General features: G+C 44.5%; 1 protein-coding gene across 1 annotated transcript in view; it reads left to right on the top strand.

The window, feature by feature from the left end:
• Positions 1-2,342: 2,342 nt before the first annotated feature.
• Positions 2,343-25,311, top strand: part of LOC126996644 (organic cation transporter protein-like) — a 45,097-nt gene continuing 22,128 nt past the window's right edge. The window contains exon 1 of the mRNA XM_050857333.1: positions 2,343-2,540. The gene's annotated coding sequence lies outside the window, so the exon portion shown is untranslated. The remainder of the gene's footprint in view (positions 2,541-25,311) is intronic.

Raw genomic sequence — 25,311 nt, forward strand, 5'->3', positions numbered from 1 at the left:
CACCATCGCCTCTCACCACCCGTGCTGCCTGTAACACCCCCGCCCCACCAACCCCTTCCCCGCCTGCTGACTAAAACATTTATTCACACCAACTCCATACTGAAAGAAAACTCTTGAAGAATGAATGAATCTTAAGGATGGTCGGCAAATAGCAGGAAACTTTTGGAGAAAAAATACAGCCGAGTGGAAAGTTTGTTTCAGAAACATTGATTTTGCAAGTCTTCCCTCGGCTAACTCTACGGGTCATAAAAAAGTACGTTGGGTCACTATTATAAATAGTCCTGCATGACGGAACTAAACATTGCAGGAGGAAAAGTGTTATGGTTTCATATAATTTACAGATGAATTTTACATTTTCGCAAGATTAATGCGGCCCGAGTGTATATCCGGTCGATAATGCCTGGAGCATTACTCATGTGTTTCCGATTTCCATGTATACGTGCAAAGCTTTGGATATCGCAGTGGTGGCGGCTGCGGCGGTGGTGGGGTCGGGCTGTGGGGGACAAGGGAATGAGCCCAGTGTTGTATGTGTGATGGTGGTTGTGATATCGGTGGTGGTGTTATAGACTATAGATGGTGTAGGACTGTAGGCCGTAGGGAAAGCGAGTCTATTAACGTGTGTGATAATGTTTGTTGCAGTAATGGGGATGCTGGTGGTGATGTAGGGGATACGAGATTGAGTCCAGTGATGTATTTGTTGGTGATTGTGGTAGTAGTGGTGATAATGGTGCTGCTGGTGTACTGTGGTGGACGCGAGAGGAGCACAGTGATATATGAGCTTAGCGGCGCGTAGCTGCCTGCTTCTGTGTATCTGACCGGTGCCGCTGTGTCCGGAGAGGCTCACCAGCCAGCGCACAACGAGAGCTTTTGTGTCCCCTGAGCCACTGTCCCACATACGGTCGTAGATGGAAATGCGGAGGAGGAGGTGGAGAGGAGGGATGTAGATTCAAGGGCTGTTGAAAGCGACTGCTACACCCCTCCCAAGCACACTCCACACCACTCTTCTGTCCAGGACAATTCTGCACCTCGTCATTCCTGGTATCACTGTCCAGCGCCTCCGTTTATTCACAAACGTCGGCCACCACCACCACCAAGGTCGCCACCGCACGCCGTCTCATTTATATACAAGAAAGCAGTTACCCACCAGATCAATACATAATTTTCATGTTGCAGCTTTTTACTGTAGTGTAATGCTATAATATTGGAATTTCTTCACAATTTTGACCTCGAATTAAATGTTTTACAGAGACTTTCACTCACTTTACTGCTATCAGGAGGAATGATGCATAAACATAAACAACCTATGAACTCTACTCAACTTATTCATGCACTACCTGTGAAACACACACACACACACACACACACACACACACACACACACACACACACACACACACACACACACACACACACACACACTTTTATTTCACCTTATAAGTCGCCCGTCCAAGCAACCAGCAAAGCTTCCTCCTTCTCCACTTCAGCCCCAGTCCTCCTCCTCCTCCTCCTCCTCCTCCTCCTCCTCCTCCTCCTCTTCCTCCTCCTTATCCTCTTCCTCCTCCTCTTCATTCCGTCCATTCCCTAGTAAATATCTCTCGCGCAGCCGCCAGTAAACACAAGACGGCTTCATAAAGCGAGCGTCTTCTGGGAAAAAATATTCTACGGCTTTTTCTTCTGCTCCTCGTCTTCTCGAGGCTTCCGTCCTCGCGTGGCGGCGGCGGCGAACTCTCGGTTTTGTGGCGCGAACTCCGCGATTCAGAGGAAGTCATAAACAAGGATGAGCCGAGAGTCTGCAGGAGGGGAAGGTAGTCCTGAGTCCCTTACGGGCACTGTTTCTTTCTTCATAGTGTACGAGGGGAAGAGAGGATGTGTTTGTGATGTATCTCGTCCGTCACCCAAAGAATTCCCTTCTTGGCCTTTTTTTTCTCATTATTAGAGTCACTCAGGAGCTCGGTCTTCTTTCTTTTTACACTGACAGGAAAGGTGAGATGGAGGTGATGGATGTGTGATGTTTGCTCGTCCTCAGCGCAAAGTAGTTCCTTCCTTCCCACCTTTTCCCTTTATCGTCCTTTTCTTTCGTAGGAATAAGGAAAAGCCTCACCTGTGTCCGTTGCCTCCTCTCTTATACTCTTCTCTATTTTATTTTACCAGGGCTGGAAAACAGGTGATGTAGGTGGTGCATATGCATAATGCATTAATGCCCACTCTTTCTCGTCTTTTTCTCTCAAGGGGATGAGGGAAGGGAACACTTTAGTGATGTACGAATGTGTGCTGTTTCCTGTCCTCATCCCACTCCATTCCTCCCTCTCTAATCAATTTCCGTCTTTTCTTTCCCAGGGACATCAAAAAGGAAAGGTGGAACCGATGCACATAAACTACCTCCTTCATCACACCCTAAACTGTCCCTCGTCTCTTATCGGATCTCGTTTGCATCGCCCACTTCACAACCGCCCCGAGAGAGGCAATACCTGATGCCCCTCACTCTGCTGCATGAGTGGCTGGTAATCGACCGTTAGGTTCGTCGGGCTAAGCGGGAAGGGGTGAGTGTGATGGTGTTGTCTGCTTGCCTATAACATCCTACCTCACTTCTTGGTCTTCCTTGAGCTGATGACCGGGCCGTGGCGGGGATCAGCCGGGTGTGCTGGGCGCAATGTAGCATTGTGGTGTGTTGTACTGCGTTTATTTTTCGTATGTGAAGGCGTCAAGACCTGTCTGATATTTCTTGGTATTTCTTCATGTCTCGGGCATTATTCATTGTTATATATGGTCATCATCTTACAAGAAAAAGAAACATCTGCGTTATATATATATATATATATATATATATATATATATATATATATATATATATATATATATATATATATATATATATATATGTGTGTGTGTGTGTGTGTGTGTGTGTGTGTGTGTGTGTGTGTGTGTGTGTGTGTGTGTGTGTGTGTGTGTGTGTGTGTGTGTGTGTGTGTGTGTGTGTGTGTGTGTGTGTGTGTGTGTGTGTGTGTGTGTGTGTGTGTGTGTGTGTGTGTGTGTGTGTGTGTGTGTGTGTGTGTGTGTGTGTGTGTGTGTATATATATATTTATATATATATATATATATATATATATATATATATATATAGATATATATATATATATATATATATATATATATATATATATATATATATATATATATATATATATATATATATATATATATATATATATATATATATATATATATATATATATATATATATATATATATATATATATATATATATATATATATATATATATATATATATATATATATATATATATATATAGATAGATAGATAGATAGATAGATTGATAGATAGATATGTATATATTACACACACACACACACACACACACACACACACACACACACACACACACACACACACACACACACACGGTTTTAGAATCTTTGTTTCCTCAGGGCACAAACGTTACCGCTAACTAGCGTGATGTGATAAATTTAGATGCTTGAAGTTCCCTCAATCCTATGAACCCTAAAACCTCCCTTTTCGACCGTATTTTGCCTTTATTTGATCCTATCATTTCCATTATCCTACCCTCCCTCCCTCTCCGTCACTCCCCCATTAAACCTCACAGAGCAACAACCCGAGGACGAGGCTCAGATGACGCTTAGTGACGCCCTACGGCCTTCTTAGGACGGGGTGAGGGCAGGGCAGGGGACTGACGGGAGAGACCGGGGAGAGTGGCGAGGCTCAGTGACGCTTAGTAACGCCCTGTGGCCTTCTTAAGGGCGGGGTGAGGGGAGGGGGAGAAACAAAGGGGCAGGATAAAGTGGTGGAGAAGTTGTAGGGGAGCGGCCAGTGCCAAGGCAGGGCAGGGCAGGGCAATTCAGGGCAGGGCAGGCCGGTCGACGGCACCGCCTGGCTCAGTTTTCTTGTTCTTGAAAAACTCGTCGTAGGAAAGTGTGTATATCAGTCTCTTTTCTGTGATGGTAACTGACGGTAACTCGTTGCTAATACTTATCATCAGCAACTTCCAGTAGCAGCAGCAGCAGCAGCAGCAGCAGCAGCAGTAGTAGTAGTAGTAGTAGTAGTAGTAGTAGTAGCAGCAGCAGAAGCAGTCATAACCTAACAGTAGTAATTGGAAAAATAGTAGTAGTTAAAAGACGAAGTAAAAGATGAAAACGTAGAAGAGAAGAAAAAGAAGAAATGGAATCAGTATGGTACTAAAAACATATTAAGATCTACGCACCACCATTAAACATGAAAGAGCAAGGCATAAATAAATTAACTTTTCGCTCTCGCAACGGATCTTAAGAAGACAAATAATTTCAAAAGCTTCCTAAAGCCAACGCAATAAACATCAAAAGAAAGGCGACCACATTAATGGCAACGAGAAACAGGCGAACATTATTGCTGTGCCGCGACAATTTTGTGGTATTTCGGTTCCGCCTCGCTGCTGCAGGATTAAAGAAGGAATTAAAAGACTGGAGCCGCGGGGGAGAGGGGGGTGAGGGGGACAGGAGTGTTTGAGGCGCCGGATTGGTGGTTCATGATCGCCGCTGCTGTGAAGAGGCTCAAAGTTACGTTCTATTGAAGTTTAATGGTCTATACATGCAAGCTTTGATGTGTGTGTGTGTGTGTGTGTGTGTGTGTGTGTGTGTGTGTGTGTGTGTGTTTGCCTTCGCTAGTGCGTGTTCAAGTATTTCCTATAGCTTTTCTCTTATCTACATTGCCATAGTTATTTGCCACCATATTTGTATACTTCTCAACGCACCAGCCTTGCATACAGTATGAGGGTGTGGGCGTGAGATGGACGTAATACTTGTAGTAACCTTCCGGACAGGGATGAGGGGCTGGGTTGTGAGGGTTGGTGTGGGAAACAAAACGGCCGTCTATCTTTATTGATGTGAAAGATATTTCATGTAACTTTAATGTATGACGAGATGACCCAAGAAGAGGACGAAGGTCTAGAGGAAGAAAATTTTCAAGAAATCTATTAATAACCTTTGCTGCATCTCTCAGATGGTTGTTAATGGCCGTGGTGGCTGTGCCTGCGGGTATGACAATTTCTTATAATTGTAACTGAAAGTGTCTGTTTTTCAGAATTTCCTTCTTATGCTCTTCTACCCCATCGCTTTTAGCACTCTGATTTTTTTTTTTTTTTTTTAATCAAGGGTATAGTACGAAGAGGAAGTGGGTTAGTGGTGAGGTACAGGTGGGGAATAGGAAAGACAGTAGGAGTGTTCAGTTGTATGGTGTAGGTTCGTTAGTTGTTCTGGTGTAGTTATTGTTTATCGGGCACCTTATTTGTATACCCCCGGCGTGCTGGGGGTGTGTGTGTGTTTGGATTGTTTGTGTGTAGAGAGCTAAGCTAAGCTATGGCGTCACTTGCGTGAAGTGATGTGTGGGCGGTTGTTCTCGTAGTGACTTCAAGCTGCGCGGAAACCAGGGGTGGACCAAGTTCGTGCTGCCGTCAAGCTCCTTGACGTGGGTGTAGTTCACGTCGTCTTGCTGGTCTAGTTTCTCCCATATCTTTCCGGCCGCCTCCCGTAGCCTTGTGCTGACTAGTTGTACTCCGAGTCTGCGGTGTTGTGCTGGTGTGTTTTCCGTGTTCGGGTATTTCTGTCCGGTGGCAAATCTCAGCGCTTTGTTCTGCAGCCTCTGAAGCTGTAACATCTTGGTGTGGGAAGCCATGTGTATCGGGGTGGGTGAGTAGTCTAGTATAGGGAGTATCTTAGTCTTTACTAGATACAGTTTGAGCCGCTCTGTGAAGTGCCAGAATCTGTTTAGTGATGTGAGGGCTGTTTTAACTTTCATGGTTTTGTTGTTGACATGTTTAACGATCAGGCCGGTGGATGTCACTGTGTGGCCTAATATCTGGCATTGTTTTTGGTGGGAGATGGTGTTGCCCTGTATTTGTATGTCATTTAATTTTTTCCTGCCGAGTGCGATCACAGCGAACTTGTCTATGTTTGTTTTGATCTTCCATTTTTTTCAAATGTGTTGAGTCTGTTCGCCTCCCGCACGACCAGGGCGTCATGGTGGTCTAGGGTACCGTTGGAGGTCACTATTTGTGTCGCGTCGTCAGCATAATATATATCCATACAGCTTCTGTCATCAGACCGGGGCATGTCAGAGGTGTAGGTGATGAAGAGCGTTGGTGATAACACGCTGCCCTGTGGCACGCCGCTGTGCAGGGGGAACGGGGAGGATATTGCTGACTTAACTCGAATGGAAGCTGAGCGCTGATCAAGGAAGCTACATAACAGTTTTTTCGTTAGCTCTGGCAGTCCGAGTTGAAGTATTTTGTATTGCAGGCCCTGTAGCCAGACTTTATCAAACGCTTTGCTGATGTCGCGTTGGATAATAGTGCAGTTTATTCCTTGTCCTTTAGTGAGTGCTACCTTTTCGCTGGCGATGGAGATAGCTGACGTAGTGCTCCTCCCTGCCCTGAAGCCATACTGGGACGGGTTATAAAGGTTGTTTTCCTCCAGGTGACATCTGAGTCGTAAGTTGATTATTCTTTCAAAGATTTTTCCAGGGACTTCTAGGAGTGAGATTGGCCTGTAGTTCTTGGGATCCGTGGATGGTTTGCCTGGTTTAGGTATCATGGTGAGAGTGGCGACTTTAAATCGTTGAGGGAAGTAACCTGTTGTTAACATCGCATTGTATATGGTGAGTAGGTACGCCAGCCCCCGGGGGGGTAACATGCTGATTTGTTGTTTATCTATTTTGCTCTCTCCGGGCGAAGTGTTTTTCGTTTTGTTTATAGCTGATCGGAGCTCGGCTGTGCCTATTTCCATAGTCAACAGATGGGCCTGTGTTAGGCGTTGCAGATCAATCGTATGGTGTGGCCTGGTTCTTGTTGGGTCCTGTTGGAGCCATGCCTTCACTTCCCGTTCATTGTCTTGGTCATAATGAGCGTTGTCTTCAGGTCTTATTGTGAACACTGACTTCCAGGTTTCTCTGAACTCTTGGGCAATACCCTCGTCATCCTGTATTTTGACTCCTCCCTTTTCTAGGTGTATGGGGCGGTGGTGTGTGTTGCCCTGCAGGCGGTTTATTCCCTGCCAGAAGGCTTTTGGGTCCTTGTATTTCTCGGCGAGGCCTTTTATTGTGTTTTCCCAGTGCCTGTTGTATGCTGTTTTGCACGTATCTTGTAGCGTTCGTTGGAGAACTCTACTTTGTTGATAAAGATCATGCGTCCAGCCTTGCCTTCCGGCGTATCGGAGGATGTTGGTAAAACGTAGCTGTGCGTCCGTAATCTCTTGGCTGCGGTGGGAGTATGATAGTGTTTTGTGCCTTGTGAGGGGTATTGCTTGTGCTTGGGCAGTTTTAACAGCGGTATACCAGGTGTTGACAGCGGTTTCTATGTCATCTATGTTTTTCCCCTCTAGATGTAGGTCAGGTAGTTCTGAGTCAATAATGTTCTCTCTCTCTCTCTCTCTCTCTCTCTCTCTCTCTCTCTCTCTCTCTCTCTCTCTCTCTCTCTCTCTCTCTCTCTCTCTCTCTCTCTCTCTCTCTCTCTCTCTCTCTCTCTCTCTCTCTCTCTCTCTCTCTCTCTCTCTCTCTCTCTCTCTCTCTCTCCCAACCACTACGTACACTTTTCCACCATCCCCCTTCCCCAGTACAGACAAACAGACTGACTGCTTATTCGTACATTACCTGCGTACCTTCGTGCACGTATATCCTGCCTACCTGCCTGTCTCCTTACCAATGCCTCCAACCTACCTACATGTCTGTGTCTGTATGATTATACCTACCCGCGTGCCTGCTACCTGTACGCATAGTGTGTGCTTGTGTTTGCTTGTCTGTCTGTATGAATGTATGTTTCCCCATATGTATGTTGGGGCCGAGTAGGGGCTGAGACACAAATACGTATGTGTATGTTCTACCTTTCTCTATCCGCACCCTTTCTTCTCCAGCACAGGCTCATTAGGCCACGTTCGCCACCATGTCCCAGCCGGCAGTGTTCAGGTAGGCAAAAAGAAATTGTAAAGCCGCGAGCCACTTACTTCAAGGTTACCTTTCTATCCTTTCCTCCTAACGACTCTTTACTCTTCTTCCCCCCCCTCTCCTCTCCCTCTTTCATTCCATCTTTTTTTTACACATCTCTCCCTCCCCTCTCCATCCTAACCACTACGCACACTTCTCCCCATCCCTCCGCCCGCTTCCACCCCATCGATTCTTACACTTTTCTCGCCCACCTCTCACTCGCTACCAATACGCTCACTTCTCCCCTCTCTTACCTCCTTCATCCACCCCATCGCATCTCACTCTCCCCACACTCTCCTTTATCTTTCCTTCCCCGCAGCCTCCCTACTCATCTTCCTCCCCCGCCTTTCACTGATCCGTCACCTCTCCCCTTCCCCTCTCTCCCAAATCCCTCTCACTTTCTTCTCTTCTCGTCTCCTTTTTCCACTGCTTCTTACAACTCTACCTCTTCTTACTTCGTCTCCCAACCGCTTATCACTGATATGCCATCTTCTCCTCCTTTCCATCACTCCCCCAAATATTTTCCACCTCTTTTCCTCCTCCAAACTTCCTCTCGCCCCCTTCCCCCCAGTCATTTCTCACAGTCATCTCCCCAATGTCTCCTGTTTTCACCACGGCTCATGGAACACTACAGTAACTGTGTGTGAAACGGAATAAAAAACGTTATTTATATTCACATCAGCATAGGAGAGGTAAATCTGTAGGCACACGAAATCCGTCCAATCATGTATCCATCTCTGGGTCAGTGTAGTTTAATTCGAGTAATAAAATACAGTCAGCTTGTTGCTCGTTATCAAGCTGCAGCTTCCGGTGAGGGTCGTTACTGTAGGGATTCGGCTTCGCTAATTTGATGACGCAAATGGCGGGAATCGCATGGGAGGAAATACGGACCGGCAGTTTGAACACTGGCAGCGAGAATGAAAGGAGAATGAGTTTCCGCGATTTCGCGAGAGCTAATTGCGTGAGGGGATGCGAGTGTTGCTGCGCCTCGAGCGTGTGTGTTTGTGGGGCGAGTGTGTGTACGCGGTGGGTGTTTGTATCGTGCGAGTGTGTGATTGTGGGGGCGTTTGTGTGTACGCGGTGAGTGTTTGTATTGTGTGAGTGTGTGTTTGTGGGGCGTTTGTGTGTACGCGGTGAGTGTTTGTATTGTGAGAGTGTGTTTGTGGGGGGCGTGTGTGTACGCGGTGAGTGTTTGTATTGTGCGAGTGTGTGTTTGTGGGGCGTTTGTGTGTACGCGGTGAGTGTTTGTATTGTGCGAGTGTGTGTTTGTGGGGCGTTTGTGTGTACGCGGTGGGTGTTTGTATTGTGTGAGTGTGTGTTTGTGGGGCGTTTGTGTGTACGCGGTGAGTGTTTGTATTGTGCGAGTGTGTGTTTGTGGGGCGAGTGTGTGTACGCGGTGAGTGTTTGTATTGTGTGAGTGTGTGTTTGTGGGGCGAGTGTGTGTACGCGGTGAGTGTTTGTATTGTGTGAGTGTGTGTTTGTGGGGCGAGTGTGTGTACGCGGTGAGTGTTTGTATTGTGCGAGTGTGTGTTTGTGGGGCGTTTGTGTGTACGCGGTGAGTGTTTGTATTGTGCGAGTGTGTGTTTGTGGGGCGTTTGTGTGTACGGTGAGTGTTTGTATTGTGTGAGTGTGTGTTTGTGGGGCGTTTGTGTGTGTACACGGGGGAGGTCTGTATCGTGTGAGTGTGTGTTTGTGAGGCGAGTGTGTGTACGCGGTGAGTGTTTGTATCGTGCGAGTGTGTGTTTGTGGGGCGAGTGTGTGTACGCGGTGAGTGTTTGTATCGTGAGAGTGTGTGTTATAGGGGCGAGTGAGTTAACGCCGTGAGTGTTTTTATCGTGAGTGTGTTTGTGGGGCGTTTGTGTGTACGCGGTGAGTGTTTGTATTGTGCGAGTGTGTGTTTGTGGGGCGTTTGTGTGTACGCGGTGAGTGTTTGTATTGTGCGAGTGTGTGTGTGGGGCGAGTGTGTGTACGCGGTGAGTGTTTGTATTGTGTGAGTGTGTTTGTGGGGCGAGTGTGTGTACGGTGAGTGTTTGTATTGTGCGAGTGTGTTTGTGGGGCGAGTGTGTGTACGCGGTGAGTGTTTGTATTGTGCGAGTGTGTGTTTGTGGGGCGAGTGTGTGTACGCGGTGAGTGTTTGTATTGTGCGAGTGTGTGTTTGTGGGGCGTTTGTGTGTACACGGGGAGGTATGTATCGTGTGAGTGTGTGTTTGTGGGGCGAGTGTGTGTACGCGGTGAGTGTTTGTATCGTGCGAGTGTGTGTTTGTGGGGCGAGTGTGTGTACGCGGTGAGTGTTTGTATTGTGCGAGTGTGTGTTTGTGGGGCGAGTGTGTGTACGCGGTGAGTGTTTGTATTGTGCGAGTGTGTGTTTGTGGGGCGAGTGTGTGTACGCGGTGAGTGTTTGTATTGTGTGAGTGTGTGTTTGTGAGGCGAGTGTGTGTACGCGGTGAGTGTTTGTATTGTGCGAGTGTGTGTTTGTGGGGCGTTTGTGTGTACACGGGGGGGGGGGGAAGTTATGTATCGTGTGAGTGTGTGTTTGTGAGGCGAGTGTGTGTACGCGGTGAGTGTTTGTATTGTGCGAGTGTGTGTTTGTGGGGCGTTTGTGTGTACACGGGGGGGGGGGGACGTTTTGAATCGTGTGAGTGTGTGTTTTTGAGGCGAGTTTGTGTCCGCGGTGAGTGTTTGTATTTTGCTAGTGTGTGTTTGTGGGGCGTTTGTGTACACGGGGGGGGGAAGGTATGTATCGTGAGTGTGTGTTTCTGAGGCGAGGGTGTGGAAGAGGTGAGTGTTTGTATCGTGCGAGTGTGTTTGTTTGTGGGGCAAGTGTGTGTACGCTACACGGGGAGTGTGTGTATTGTGCGAGTATGTGACGAATGTCTGGTTGATGAGATTGAACGATACAAGGTCAGGTCAGGTTAGGTAAGTAAATCGATGGTGTCAAGTGACCTACATACGGAAGAGTGACGTGATAGTCTCTCTCTCTCTCTCTCTCTCTCTCTCTCTCTCTCTCTCTCTCTCTCTCTCTCTCTCTCTCTCTCTCTCTCTTCTTTCCACCCTTAACATGTTCTCTCTTGAGAAACGTCGCCTCCGAGGAAAACTGATCGAATGTTTTAAAATACTTAATGGTTTCACGAATGTAGACAGAACAAAATTGTTTATGATCGATGACACTTTGCGAACGAGGAACAATGGCACAAAACTCAAATGTAGACAAGTAAATTCAGACTGCACCAAATTTTTCTTCACCAACGTTGTAGTGCGAGAATGGAATAAGCTCCCACCATCAGTGGTCCAGTGTAACACGATTGACTCCTTGACAAACAAGCTCGACCGTCACTTCCTTGAACTTAATATTAACTAGAGTAGAAAAGCAACGTTTTGGAGCCATCTGATTAATGTAAAATCACTTAGGTTTAAGGACAGACCACCTAGTCTGGACCATGGGGTCTGTGTGGTCTGATTTTCTATGTAAATCTATGTAAATCTCTCTCTCTCTCTCTCTCTCTCTCTCTCTCTCTCTCTCTCTCTCTCTCTCTCTCTCTCTCTCTCTCTCTCTCTCTCCGCCCCCCCCCCCCCACCCCTTGTGGAATGCATGTATAGATGGCCTTAATAAGATAGATAACCATAAATTTCCATCCTTCACCCTCCACTCCCCTAATAAAGCGAAATGATAAACAATGACCCATATTCAAGACAGATAACCGTAGATTCATCCTCACTTCCATTCCCCGTATAGTCTCTCCTTGCTGATGATGAATGCATTTACGAAGACAGAGAACATTTTGCTAGCCGCCCCTCCCATCCCCTCATCCTTTGGCTCTGTGTGATATGATGATGTTCTGCCCTAAATACCCTCCTTCTTTTCTACCGTGCCCTAACCCCCTTCCCTGCCCCTCTTCCCTCCCTTCTTCACTAACCATCCCTTCTTCGCCCTTTGTTCTTGTGGCAGATTAAAACTTCTACGGGCAAGTCGCTATAGCTTCTGCATACTTAAGAACTACTGTCTGTATCCCGCGTCTGCAGTGAGTATCAAGAGTTTATAATGAGGGATTCAGATCCTAAGAGAATTATCTATATCCTCGCCGTAAAACTGATGAATATCTGTTTTGGTCACATGTCAGCTGAGTGGGGTAGGAGTTTATCACGAAGGATTAGCGGCTGTGGTTGTTTCTTTCTTTCTTTGGTGAGCCTTGTGCAGTGTTTATTTTTCTTCTTTTGGTGTCTTCTCGTTGGCCTTTGGAGCTCCAGTGTTATAAATAGGGAAGCTTCTGTTGCGACGTGGTTTCAATCGTCCCTGTCCGCTCCGTTCCACCTGTGTGGCGGGGGCTGAGTGGCTCTGCATTTAATATTTGGATTAGGGGGCGTGGCTCATTCAGGAGCGTCATTAAGCCGCCTCACCTAGCCGCCGCGCACCCCTCGCTGGACGTTATCACACAAAGGAACACAAAGGAAGAACAAACAACAGCAGACCTGCTGGTCCTTACGAGGCTGTTTGTGACGAGCTACGCTAACTATCTAATCAAAGGTGGAGGATGAAGGACAGCAAAGGCGAAAGCTCCTCCCCACCCCTCATCCCTCAAGCCAAAGCTGGCAGGAAAGGAAAAAGAACCATGCAGCATGGAAAAACTGCATGGAAATTATGTAGGAAAGAGGAAAGAACTACCATTACTGCTACCACTAACCGGGCGATAAAAGCGGACAAGGACACCAGTATTCGAAAGAACTTAACGTTATTACGACAATGAGTAATATCTTAGTTGCTGGTTGGATTCAAAATACTTGTCTAATCTATTCTTGAAGGCCGTAACTGTTGTACTATCAACATCACAGGGTAGAGAGTTCCAAACATTAACAACTCGATTAAAGAAGAAATGTTTAGCTTCGTGCGACGAGAATCTTTTACCACTTATCTTCAAATTGTGATTTCTTCTTGTTCTATTTGATCGATCAATTGTAAAGTAATCTTCCGCATTAATATCACTGAATCCTTTAAACATTTTAAACACGTCTATTAGATCGCCTCGCATTCTTTGTTTTGATAGGCTGAATAAATTTACTTCTTTAAGCCTTTGTTCATATGACGAATTTCTCAACCTAGGAATCATCTTTGTTACTCTTCGTTGAACCCGTTCCAACTTTTCTACGTCTTTTCTGTAACAGGGAAACCAAAACTGTACACAGTACTCTAGATGGGGTCGAATCAACGAATTATACCGTTTTAATATTACTTTTTCCGATTTATTATTAAAGACTCGTCCGACGAGGCTAACCAATTCGTTTGCAGTTTTAACTACCTCTGAACAATGCTGACCGGGCTTTAAATCGCTTGATATAGTGATTCCAAGATCCTTTTCTTTACTTACTGCAGAAAGTTGTTGGCCATTCATTACGTACCGAACGCGATTGTTATTTTTTCCGATGTGTAACACTTTACATTTATCAACGTTAAATTTCATTTGCCATTGATTGGCCCATCGCGCAAGTCGATCTAGATCTTCGTCGAGTGTCACAGTTACTTTACTTGCAATTTTTGTGTCATCAGCAAATTTTGATACTTTGCAAGTGAGCCCATCATCGATATCATTAACATAAATTAAGAAGAGCATGGGGCCAAGCACTGATCCTTGAGGTACGCCGTTTCTGACATCGAGCCAGTTAGATGTAACACCGTTTAGAACTACTCTCTGTTTCCGCTCAGAGAGCCAGTCCACAAGCCAATTGTGACTGTTACCCGAGATACCGTGCGCCATTAGTTTGCTGAGCAATGCCTTTTGAAAATCCAGATATATGATATCTACTGATCTGCTTTCATTGAACACCTCAAAAATATAATGAAAAAATCAAGTAAGTTAGTTAAACACGAACGTTTACTACGGAAGCCATGTTGCGAATAATTTATGATATTATTTTCTTCGAAGAATTTCACCATATTGTCGCGAATGATAGTCTCCATTAACTTACAAACAATCGATGTCAGGCTAATTGGTCGATAGTTTCCTGGATGAGACTTGTCCCCCTTTTTGAAAATTGGTGTGACATTTGCTAGTTTCCAATCCGACGGAACTTTACCAGCTGTTAAAGATTTATTGAATATGATGGAGAGCGGTTTACAGATTTGATGTTTGACTTCTTTTAAGACCCTAGGGGTAATTTTGTCTGGACCAGGAGCTTTGCTTACTTTAATCTTTTCAGTTGTGCGTAAAATGTCACTTTCTACGATGAGCACGCCACTTAACATCTTTTCGGTCCTTCTAACCTCCGGCGGTTAAGGTGATAAACAATCTTCGTTGGTAAATACGGATGCGAAAAAGATATTTAGGATTGTAGCCATTTCATTTCCGTCGTTCGTGTGGTTACCATTATCATTAGCAAGCGGTCCGATACCACAAGAGAGTGACTTTTTATTATTTACATAGCTAAAAAATTCTTTAGGATTAGATTTACTTGTTTCCGCTATATATTCTTCAAGATTTTTCTTGCTTCGTTTTATTAATTTCTTGGTTCCGCGGCGAATTCTGTCCAACTCTAGTTTGTCAGCCTCCCTCTGATTTGATATGTATCTACTGTATACGCGTTTTTTAAGAGATAGGCTATTTTGAATTTCGTTATTCCACAATTTGGGTTTCTTCTTAGAAGCTGAACGTCTGTTACGATAGGGTGCGCATATGCTTATGGCATTGTTCAATATTGTGGTGAAGGCCCCCCAAGATTTATCAATATCTGTTTCCGCCGAGATTTCAGTCCAGTCAGAATTATTTAGAATTGATCGGAGTCTTACGAAATTCGCTCTCTGATAATCAGGCACCTTTTCTTTACTAGGAGTTACTTTACTTTCTTTCATATTGATGCTGAATGTGATTGTTCGGTGATCGCTAGAACTAAAAATTGGACCAACATTTACTTCGTTAACTAGATCTGCTGTCGTTGAAAAGATAAGGTCAAGTATATTATTTTCCCGAGTCGGTTCTTGAACGTGTTGATGTAAATCACTTTCTAGTAAATTTGTGTACAGGTCGAGCCCTGTATGACAGTTCAACGGTTCACCCCATCTTTTCACTGCCCCTACCGCCAGCTTAATCAGAACAAAAGGGTGTGAATATCTGCGCCGGGGTCCCCTTGACACGTTCTTGGCCTGGCATGGTTAGGTAAACTCGCCTGCTCGTACAAAGGCTCTAGTTTAAGTATTACTCAGAAAACTGAGCCGTGGAATGAAAATGAAATTGTAAAAATATGTGTAAAGTTTATTTCATATTCTGACTTTTCAGAGTAGCTTTTTTTATAAGTGTCTATTGGCATGGTGTGTACGAAATGACGACTGTATACGATCTCATGCACCATATACGAATGAGTGTTAGGATCGAAAACAAGATCGAGACAGAGGCGGTGCGAGGGTGTTCTACAGGCTCTTAGTGACGGAGGAGGAGTCTTGTATTCAGCCAGACAAAGAGGGGGGAAGGGAAGGGGGGGAAGGAGGGAGAGTAACGCTGACTGATGCTGTTTACCGTCCCGCTCATGTGGACTGAGTGTTTTGTTGCCCAGCGGATGACTTTGAAATGCAAGTCTCTCTCTCTCAAGGGCGGATCCAGCCTTGAGTTTTGGGGGGGGCCAACTGTTCATCGACGACGGACTGTACACATGGAATTAAGTCACATCGGATTGCATTGTGCTTTTTAGGGGCATAACTCAAGAATTAGATCCAGAATACTTTTGGTCTTTATTAAGCATATATTAATATATAACATATAAGAATCACAACAATCACATCGTAATATTTAAAAACATTGCTTTCATCAGCCTTGACCTTTTTTAATCTTGACAACCCCGTCTTCTTGCCTCCATATGTAAATTTTGACCTTTACCATATACACTTGTCATGCGATATAATAAATAATAATGAAATGCTCAGATGCAATTATGTTTGCTCGTGTTTGCTTTGCTCGTAGTATGGCTTATAGGCCTATTTCTATCATCATAACTGAAATCCCCACGTCTAAATGTCATACATGTACGAGCGTATTAAAGACAAAAACACGATGTTTATGCAGTTGTGCCTCTTTGAAAATCGGACCTACTCTCGCAAGAGCCAAATGTCGTTGTCCAGTCCAGATGACACAGTAGTCTATCACTTCAGCTGCGCTCGGCGAGTGCCAGAGCCAGACTTCATAAAGAAGTCGACCACCTTCTCGGAGGCTGGGAGAAGGTCGCGGTGCGTTTGGCACATGACCAGCGCCTCAAACGGTCCTCCCCCATTGTCGCCCGGACCTCGGTCAACGTCCTGGTGACCTTGCTGAAGGTCCGCTCGGCCTCCGCAGCGGACACCGGCAGTACCGCAAGGATCTGAAGGAAGGTATTAAAGGAATTTAGTGTTGATTGAGGATATAGGAGCATAACCTACGGCATGTAAAACGTACCGGGAACGCAACGGATTGTACCGAGGGGACATAAAGAAAATATCTTCCTCAGTGAGTTACAAAAATAACAACCAGATATGATCTCGTCCCGGCACATTTTTCTCATTTATCTATCTGTGTCAATAAGTGCTAAACATATCACTTTTAGAAACGACAGTAAGGTAAATAGAGGAATGAATTTGTAAGTACGGTGAGGACTGAAAACGCTAACCTGCAGGAGACGGTGGATGGTCGGAAGGTAACGGGGTCGCAGTGGTCCAGGGCTGCTACTGCGGTGTCGGGTACCACCTTGTCCTGGTTGCGCCGCCACATGGCTTTATAGACCTGGAGTTCTGCCTTGGTGTCGCACTCAAAGCTCTCAGGTAGAACCGGCAGAAAGAGCTCCCAGCCTGGACGGATGTCCTCCCACGATGCGCCGGCCACTCGCGTTGGCAGAATGGCGGAAAGCGAGAACGCCTGAGTGTGGTGAGTGTGTCGTGCCGAATTTGCTTCCAAAAATTTGCAGTATCGCTCGCGCGCTGGGAGAGTGACAATAGACCCCTAGCCCGAGGTTTATGGGCTAAAGATTCGACAGCGCACGCCCTGAGTAAATTCTATATTTAGAAGTCCTTGCTGAAGCTCAACCTTGGTATTTTCCCTAATCGCTGATTGGCCGAAGAGGCCTTCCTTCTCAGCGCTTAATTCCGATTCGCTTGTGCATTGAGGCCATAGAATTGGATTTTGTTTTATGTAGTAGAGCGATGCAGTATCGACTATCGAGTTCTACATGATATGTATATGATTGAGGAGGCTGACAGTATCTGTAACGAATTTCTTTGGGGGCCAAAACATACTCTCAGAGCGTTTGGGGGCCATGCCCCGTGGCCCCCCTGGATCCGCCTATGCGAGTCTCTCTCTCTCTCTCTCTCTCTCTCTCTCTCTCTCTCTCTCTCTCTCTCTCTCTCTCTCTCTCTCTCTTAATTAATACCAAGATATTTTTAAGGCCGCCAAGAGATGCATTAGTTAAGGGGCCGACACAACCTTGATTCCCCGCCGTCGTCTGTGTTTGTGTGGGTCCGCTTGAGAGGGACAAAGGCGTGACGTCACCCTTCGTGTTGGCGTTGAGAGCCGGTGTTGAGGGGTGGAAGGACGGTGCGATTAGTCTGTAGATAAAGTGTTTTAAGTTGCAGGGTAAAAACAGGAGAAAACGCTTTTGTATCTCCGTGGCAGTTCAAAGATGTGTATGTATGTGTGTGTGCGGTGTGTGTTGGGGGGGGAAGGGGGTGAGCTTGGTAATGGTGGTGATGCTGGTGATGATAGTACTGGTGATATTACTTCTTTTTATATTGGAGATGGTGGTGATATCAGCTGATTTAATGATGATGACACTGTTTGCCCGCGGTGTTGGCTGTGGAAATATTGTTGTTACTGATTGTGATGGATGTGACAGGTGGTGGTTGTGGTGACAGTGGTGAAGGTGAGTGGTGATGGTGGTGAGGGTAGAGACAGCAAGTACTTATGATTGAAAAGGTGATGATATGTGGAGCAGTAATTGTGGTAGTGTTGGTGGTGGTGACAGTGGTGAAGGTGAGTGGTGGTGGTGGTGGGGGTAGAGACAGCAAGTACTTATGATTGAAAAGGTGATGATAAGTGGAGCAGTAATTGTGGTAGTGTTGGTGGTGGTGACAGTGGTGAAGGTGAGTGGTGATGGTGGTGAGGGTAGAGACAGCAAGTACTTATGATTGAAAAGGTGATGATATGTGGAGCAGTAATTGTGGTGGTGTTGGTGGTGGTATTAGTGGGGAGAAAAAGGTTTTAGTGGTAGTGGTGGTGGTGACAGGAGTGGTGGTGGTGGTGGTGAAAATGGAAAAGTTGTGGAGGGAGTGACGGTGGAATAAAAAAAAAGTATATACAAGTGGTGATGACGACGGTAGTGGAAGTGGTTGTGTGGATAGTGGGTGTGGAGATGGTTAACGGTTGGTGGTAGTTATGGTTAATTTGAAAGTGCTGGAGGTGCTGTGTGTAAATGGTGGCGGTGGCGGCGGCGGCAGGAAAGAGAAGTGATGGAGATGGATGGCACCAATAACTCTCAGGGTGAGGGAGAGGAACTCGCCTTTTCGAAAATCATATAATGAAAAATTAAGTCTTTTGTTCGCCATTTGCCACACTTTCCTTCTCTGTCCCTCCTGCAGAAAAGCTTCCCTGCCCCTTCCCTTTTTTTCCCCTTTATATTCCCTTCCTTTCTCTTCCCTTCCCTTTCTATTCCATCCCCCCCCTATACCCTTCCCTTCCCTTCCCATCCATTGCCTTGCTTTTACATATTTCCTTTTCTTTTTCCTTTCCCTTCCTTTTTTTTCTTTTCCTTCTCTTCCTTTTCCATCACTTTCATTCCCTTCCTTTCTCTTCCCTTCCCTTTCTATTCCATCCCCTTCTACCCCTTCCCTTCCCTTCCCATCCATTGCCTTGCTTTTACGTATTTCCTTTTCTTTTTCCTTTCCCTTCCTTTTTTTTCTTTTCCTTCTCTTCCTTTTCCATCACTTTTATTCCCTTCCTTTCTCTTCCCTGCGCTTTCTATTCCATCCCCTCCTACCCCTTCCCTTCCCTTCCCATCCATTGCCTTGCTTTTACGTATTTCCTTTTCTTTTTCCTTTCCCTTCCTTTTTATTCTTTTCTTTCTCTTCCTTTTCCATCACTTTTATTCCCTTCCTTTTCCTTCTGCCTCTCCCTTCCCATCTCATTCTCTCCCCTCTCTTCCTTGCCCTTTTCCCTTCACACCCCATCACTTTCCTTTCCTTTCCTTCCCTTCCCTCCACTTCTCTTCATATTCCTTCATTCCATTTTACCTCATTTCCCGTCACTTCTATTCATTGTTATTCCCTACTCTTCCATTTACTTACTTCCCCTACCATCCTTTCACCCGAATTTTTTTTTTCCCATTAATTGTTTTTCCTTCTCCATTCCATGTCATTAATACCCTCTGTTTTCCTCCCCTTCCTTTCCTCTAAAGTTAATTTCCCGTCCATTCATTCTTTCCTCCCCTCCCTTCATCTTTCCTTACTTCTCTTTGCTACAATCCATTCCCTCTTCATTCCTTTCATCTCGTCCCTCCTCCAAAACTCGCCTTCTTTCCCTTCCCCTCCTCCTCTCCTACATTCCTCTCCTTTCTGTTCCCTTTTCGCTCCCCCCTTCCCTTCCTTTCCTCCGCTTCCCGTCACCCCGTCACCCCTATCTGTTCTCACTTTATATTATTTTTCCGTCTACCTCACTTTCCTCTCTCCCTCTCTCCACCACGAGGCCATTTATCTCCTTTTTATACATTTTTTTAAGTGTAATCATAATTGGTATATTTCACTTACTTTTTGTGTAGTTAATCTTGATAGCGGTCTTTTTCTCTACCAAGGATTTATTGCACTCTAAACAAAAAGAGAAACGTACCCAAGACCCACGAGATTGATGGATAGATGAATAGATAGATAGATAGATAGTGAGTGAGTGAGTGAATATGTGTGTGTGTGTGTGTGTGTGTGTGTGTGTGTGTGTGTGTGTGTGTGTGTGTGATCTTATATTACTTTTTTCCCTTTGTCTTGTACGCAATATCCTTCGTGCCTCCCTCCCTCCTCCCCCTCCCCCCCCTCCTCCCCCCCCTCACTGGCGCAACGTGTCTTCCCCGCCTCCCTCACCTTTGTATCATTTCCTTGGCGTCCACACCTTTCCTCTTCCTCTTCAGTGTTTTCTTCCTATTTTCTAGTATTTCTCTTTTCCATTATTCATTTTTCATCCTTTCGTTGCATTCGTGTCTTAACTCACTTCCTTCCTTGTCATCTTTTTTTTTTTTCTTCGGTGCTTCTAGTCTTCCACCTCAACGTTTTTTTTCCGGTATTTCTTTCATCCATTTTTCTTTTCTTCTTCTTCCGTTGCATCATCGTTTCACTCCCTTGTTTCCTTGCCATCCTCCTTCCTCCTTTGCTTGTTTTCCCTTTTACGTTATCTTCTTTTGTAGCACTTACCTCCTTCACTTTTCTTTCTTCACTGTGTTTTCTTTCCTACTCCATCACCTGTATTCTTTTCCTTACTCTCCTCCTTCCTCTCTTTTCTCTCCTTCACCACGTTAGCTCCTCATCCCTCTTTACTTGTTGGCGGTTTCCTTACCTCCTGCGTCATATTTCTTTTCCTTTCACAAATTTATCTCATTCTTTTCTTTCTCCTTCCTTTTCCCTCATTTGTTTTCTCCTCCTCTTATCTTTCCTCTCGTTTTTTTTTCTCTCTCCTTCAGTTGAATTATCTTTCCTCACCATCCTCTCACTTCTTTTTATTTACATTCATTATTTTTTCTCCACTTATCATTCCATTTTTCCTCTTTCTTTAATAAATTTATCTTTCCTCACTTCCTACCTCTAATCTTTCATCTCGTTTCTCTCTCGTTTGTTTATACTTCTTCCAATCCCATCCTTTTGTCTGTCCTTCCCTTTTCTTCTCCCCCAAAGTCAGCTCAAACACGCCTCCATAATAGTAGCAACCGACTGGAGCGCCGCCACACCTTTCGGGGAGCTTTCAGGTAAACTCATTAGCGCCCGCATTATAAGTGGCACTCGCTGCTGCAGGCCCAAGGCGCTTCAGACACGCCGGAAGGAAGACGGGGGGCGAAAGTTAAGGAGAGGAGAACGAGGGGGAGGAACGAGAAAGGAAGGAGGGTGGAGGGAATGGACAAAAGTTGAGTAAAGGAGGGACAGAGGGAGGAAAGATAAAGGAGGATGGACAGAAGGGTTAGGGAGGAAACTTTAAAGTACCTTTAAAGTACAAAGGGATGGAAGGCAGAAAGTGGGAGGACCAAGGGGGGGCGGTAAGGATGTAAGGGCAAAAGTTACGAAAAAAGAGATAAGTAGGAATAGAGTGGAGGGGAAAAGAGAAAGGGAGAGAAAGAATGAAAAGAAGTGGATATAGGGAAGATGATGAATGAGTCAGAATTGAAGGGGGTGAATGGGTTAGTATAGTAATGCTGGGATCACACATCTGCGATTTCGCTCTACGACGATTGGCGATTTTGAAAATGCTCGAAATCGTGGGAGCATCGCTATTGTGTCTGCGAGTTTCCCTCTGTTTCAACTCACAGCAACATGGCGAGGGTGGGTCGCTCGCCTATACGCACACGAGGGCGACAGGCGAGGGGACGTCGAGGTGAATCGTGCGTGAATGCGCGCGACTGTACGCAGAGGAGCCCAATTTTGAAAATAACCCGTTGCGACGGATCGCGATGAACGCAGGGCCTGGCGACTATGCGCAACCGCCCCTCGTCTAGCCGCTCGACGACACTTGACGTCGCACGCATGGTCGAGAAAACGTCGAGGGCGCGTCGCTGTATGACCCATAATAGGCGAGCAATAGCGCGCTCTCTCTACCATCCACCCCCCACACACCACACATTATATATATATATATATATATATATATATATATATATATATATATATATATATATATATATATATATATATATATATATATATATATATATTTATATATATATATATATATATATATATATATATATATATATATATATATATATATATATATATATATATATTTTTTTTTACAACAAAGGATGCAGCTCAAGGGCAACAAAAAGAAAACAATAAAAAAAGCCTGCTACTCGCTGCTCCTAAAGTAAAACAAAGAGGTGGCCGAAAGGAATATCAAATACAGGAGGAGAGGTGTCCTGATACCCTCCTCTTGAAAGAGTTCAAGTCGTAGGCAGGAGGAAATACAGATGAAGGAAGATTGTTCCAGAGTTTACCAGCGTGAGGGATGAAAGAGTGATGATGCTGGTTAACTCTTGCATAAGGGGTTTGGACAGTATAGGGATGAGCATGAGTAGAAAGTCGAGTGCAGCGGGGCCGCGGGAGGGGGGGAGGCATGCAGTTAGCAAGTTCAGAAGAGCAGTCAGCGTGGAAATATCGATAGAAGATAGAAAGAGAGGCAACATTGCAGCGGAATTTAAGAGGTAGAAGACTATCAGTATGAGGAGGAGAGCTGATGAGACGAAGAGCCTTAGCCTCCACTCTGTCCAGAAGAGCTGTGTGAGTGGAGCCCCCACACACATGAGATGCATACTCCATACGAGGGCGGACAAGGCCCCTGTATATGGACAGCAATTGTGCAGGGGAGAAGAACTGGCGGAGACGGTACAGAACGCCCAGCCTCGAGGAAGCTGATTTAGTAAGAGATGAGATATGAAGTTTCCAGTTGAGATTTTGAGTTAAGGATAGACCGAGGATGTTTAGTGTTGAGGAAGGTGATAGCTGGGTGTTGTCAAAGAATAGGGATAGTTGTTTGGAAGATTGTGTCGAGTGGATAGGTGGAGAAACTGTGTTTTGAGGCGTTGAAGGACACCAGGTTCCTCTTGCCCCAATCGGAAATAATAGTAAGGTCTGAGGCTAAGCGTTCTGCAGCCTCCAGCCTTGAGTCGTTAAGTTCCTGAAGGGTGGGTCTTCTATTAAAAGAAGTTGAGTAATGCAGAGTGGAATCATCGGCGTAGGAATGGATAGGACAGTTCGTTTTGGAAAGAAGATCATCAATGAACAACAGAAAAGAGGGAGATAGGACAGAACCCTGTGGGACACCACTGTTAATAGATTTAGGGGAAGAACAGTGACCGTCTACCACGGCAGAAATAGAACGGTCAGAAAGGAAACTGGAGATAAAGGTACAGAGAGAAGGATAGAAACCGTAGGAGGGTAGTTTAGAAAGCAAAGATTTGTGCCAGACCCTATCAAAAGCTTTTGATATGTCCAGCGCAATAGCAAAAGTTTCACCGAAACGGCTAAGAGAGGATGACCAAGAGTCAGTTAAGAAGGCTAGGAGATCACCAGAAGAACGCCCCTTGCGGAACCCATACTGGCGATCAGATAGAAGGTCAGAAGTGGAAAGGTGCTTTTGAATCTTCCGGTTAAGGATTGATTCAAAAGCTTTAGATAGACAAGAAAGTAAAGCTATAGGACGGTAGTTTGAGGGATTGGAGCGGTCACCCTTCTAAGGCACAGACTGTATGAAGGCATGCTTCCAGCAAGAAGGAAAGGTAGATGTTGACAGGCAGAGGCGAAAGAGTTTGACCAGGCAGGGTGACAGCACGGAGGCACAGTTTTTAAGGACAATAGGAGACACTCCATCAGGTCCATAAGCCTTCTGAGGACTGAGGCCAGAGAGGGCATAGAAAACATCATTTTGAAGAATCTTTATAACAGGCATAAAGGAGTCAGAGGGGGGATGAGTAGGAGGAATATGCCCAGAATCGTCCAGAGTGGAGTTTTTAGAAAAATTTTGAGAGAAGAGTTCAGCCTTAGAGATAGATGAGACGGCAGTGTTGCCGTCAGGACTGAGGAGTGGAGGGAAAGATGAAGAAGTGAAGTTGGAGGAGATGTTTTTGGCTAGATGCCAGAAGTCACGGGAAGAGTTAGAGAAAGCAAGGTTTTGACATTTTCCATTAATGAAAGAATTTTTGGTTAGTCGGAGAATAGATTTGGCACGATTTCGGGCAGAAATGTAAAGTTCATAATTAGCATTAGTTTGAAGGATCTGGTACCTTTTGTGAGCTACCTCTCTATCATTGACAGCACGAGAACAAGCGTGATTAAACCAAGGCTTTTTAGCGTGAGGAGTAGAGAAAGAACGAGGAATGTATGCCTCCATTCCAGAGACAATCACCTCTGTGATGCGCTGAGCACACACAGAGGGGTCTCTATCCTGGAAGCAATAATCATTCCACGGGAAATCGGAAAAGTACATCCTCAGGTCGTCCCACCGGTGGGTCCAGAGGGTGTACACTGTACAGGAGCGATAGGACAGGATGCAGAAATAAGATTGTGATCGGAGGAGCCCAACGGAGAGAACAGTTTGACAGAATAAGCAGAAGGGTTTGAGGTAAGGAAGAGGTCTAGAATGTTGGGCCGATCTCCAAGACGGTCGGGAATACGTGTAGGGTGCTGGACCAACTGCTCTAGGTCGTTGAGGATAGCAAAGTTGTAGGCTTGTTCACCAGGATGGTCAGTGAAAGAGGATGAAAGCCAAAGCTGGTAGGAACATTGAAATCTCCTAGGATGGAGATTTCAGCGAAGGGAGAGGGTCAAGATGTGCTCCACTTTAGAATTCAAATAGTTAAAGAATTTTACATAGTTGGTAGAGTTAGTGAGAGATAAACAGCACAGATGTATTTAGTAATAGAATGACAATGAAGTCTTAGCCAGATGGTGGAAAATTCAGAAGAGTCAAGGTTGTGGGCACGAGAGCATTGATGTCGTTGCGCACGTAGGCGCAACATCCAGCTTTGGATTGAAATTTAGGATAGATAGTAGGAGGGAACAGAGTAGAGATTGCTGTCAGTAGCCTCAGAAACCTGGTTTCGGTAAGGAAGAGAAGGTGAGAGTGTAAGGAGAGATGATGTATTTATATATATATATATATATAATATACATACATATATATATATATATATATATATATTATATATATATATATATATATATATATATATATATATATATATATATATATATATATATATATATATATATATATATATATATATATATATATATATATATATATATATATATATATATATATATATATATATATATATATATATATATATATATATATATATATATATATATATATATATATATATATATATATATATATATATATATATATATATATATATATATATATATATATATATATATATATATATATATATATATATATATATATATATATATATATATATATATATATATATATATATAATAATAATAATAATAATAATAATAATAATAATAATAATAATAATAATAATAATAATAATGATAATAAATGGTCTATTAAGAAAACTGCATCATAATGTTGAAACACTAATGTTCATAAAATAGTATATATATATAT

Source organism: Eriocheir sinensis, chromosome 10, assembly GCF_024679095.1.
Source record: "Eriocheir sinensis breed Jianghai 21 chromosome 10, ASM2467909v1, whole genome shotgun sequence".
Classification (NCBI taxonomy): Eukaryota; Metazoa; Arthropoda; class Malacostraca; order Decapoda; family Varunidae; genus Eriocheir; species Eriocheir sinensis.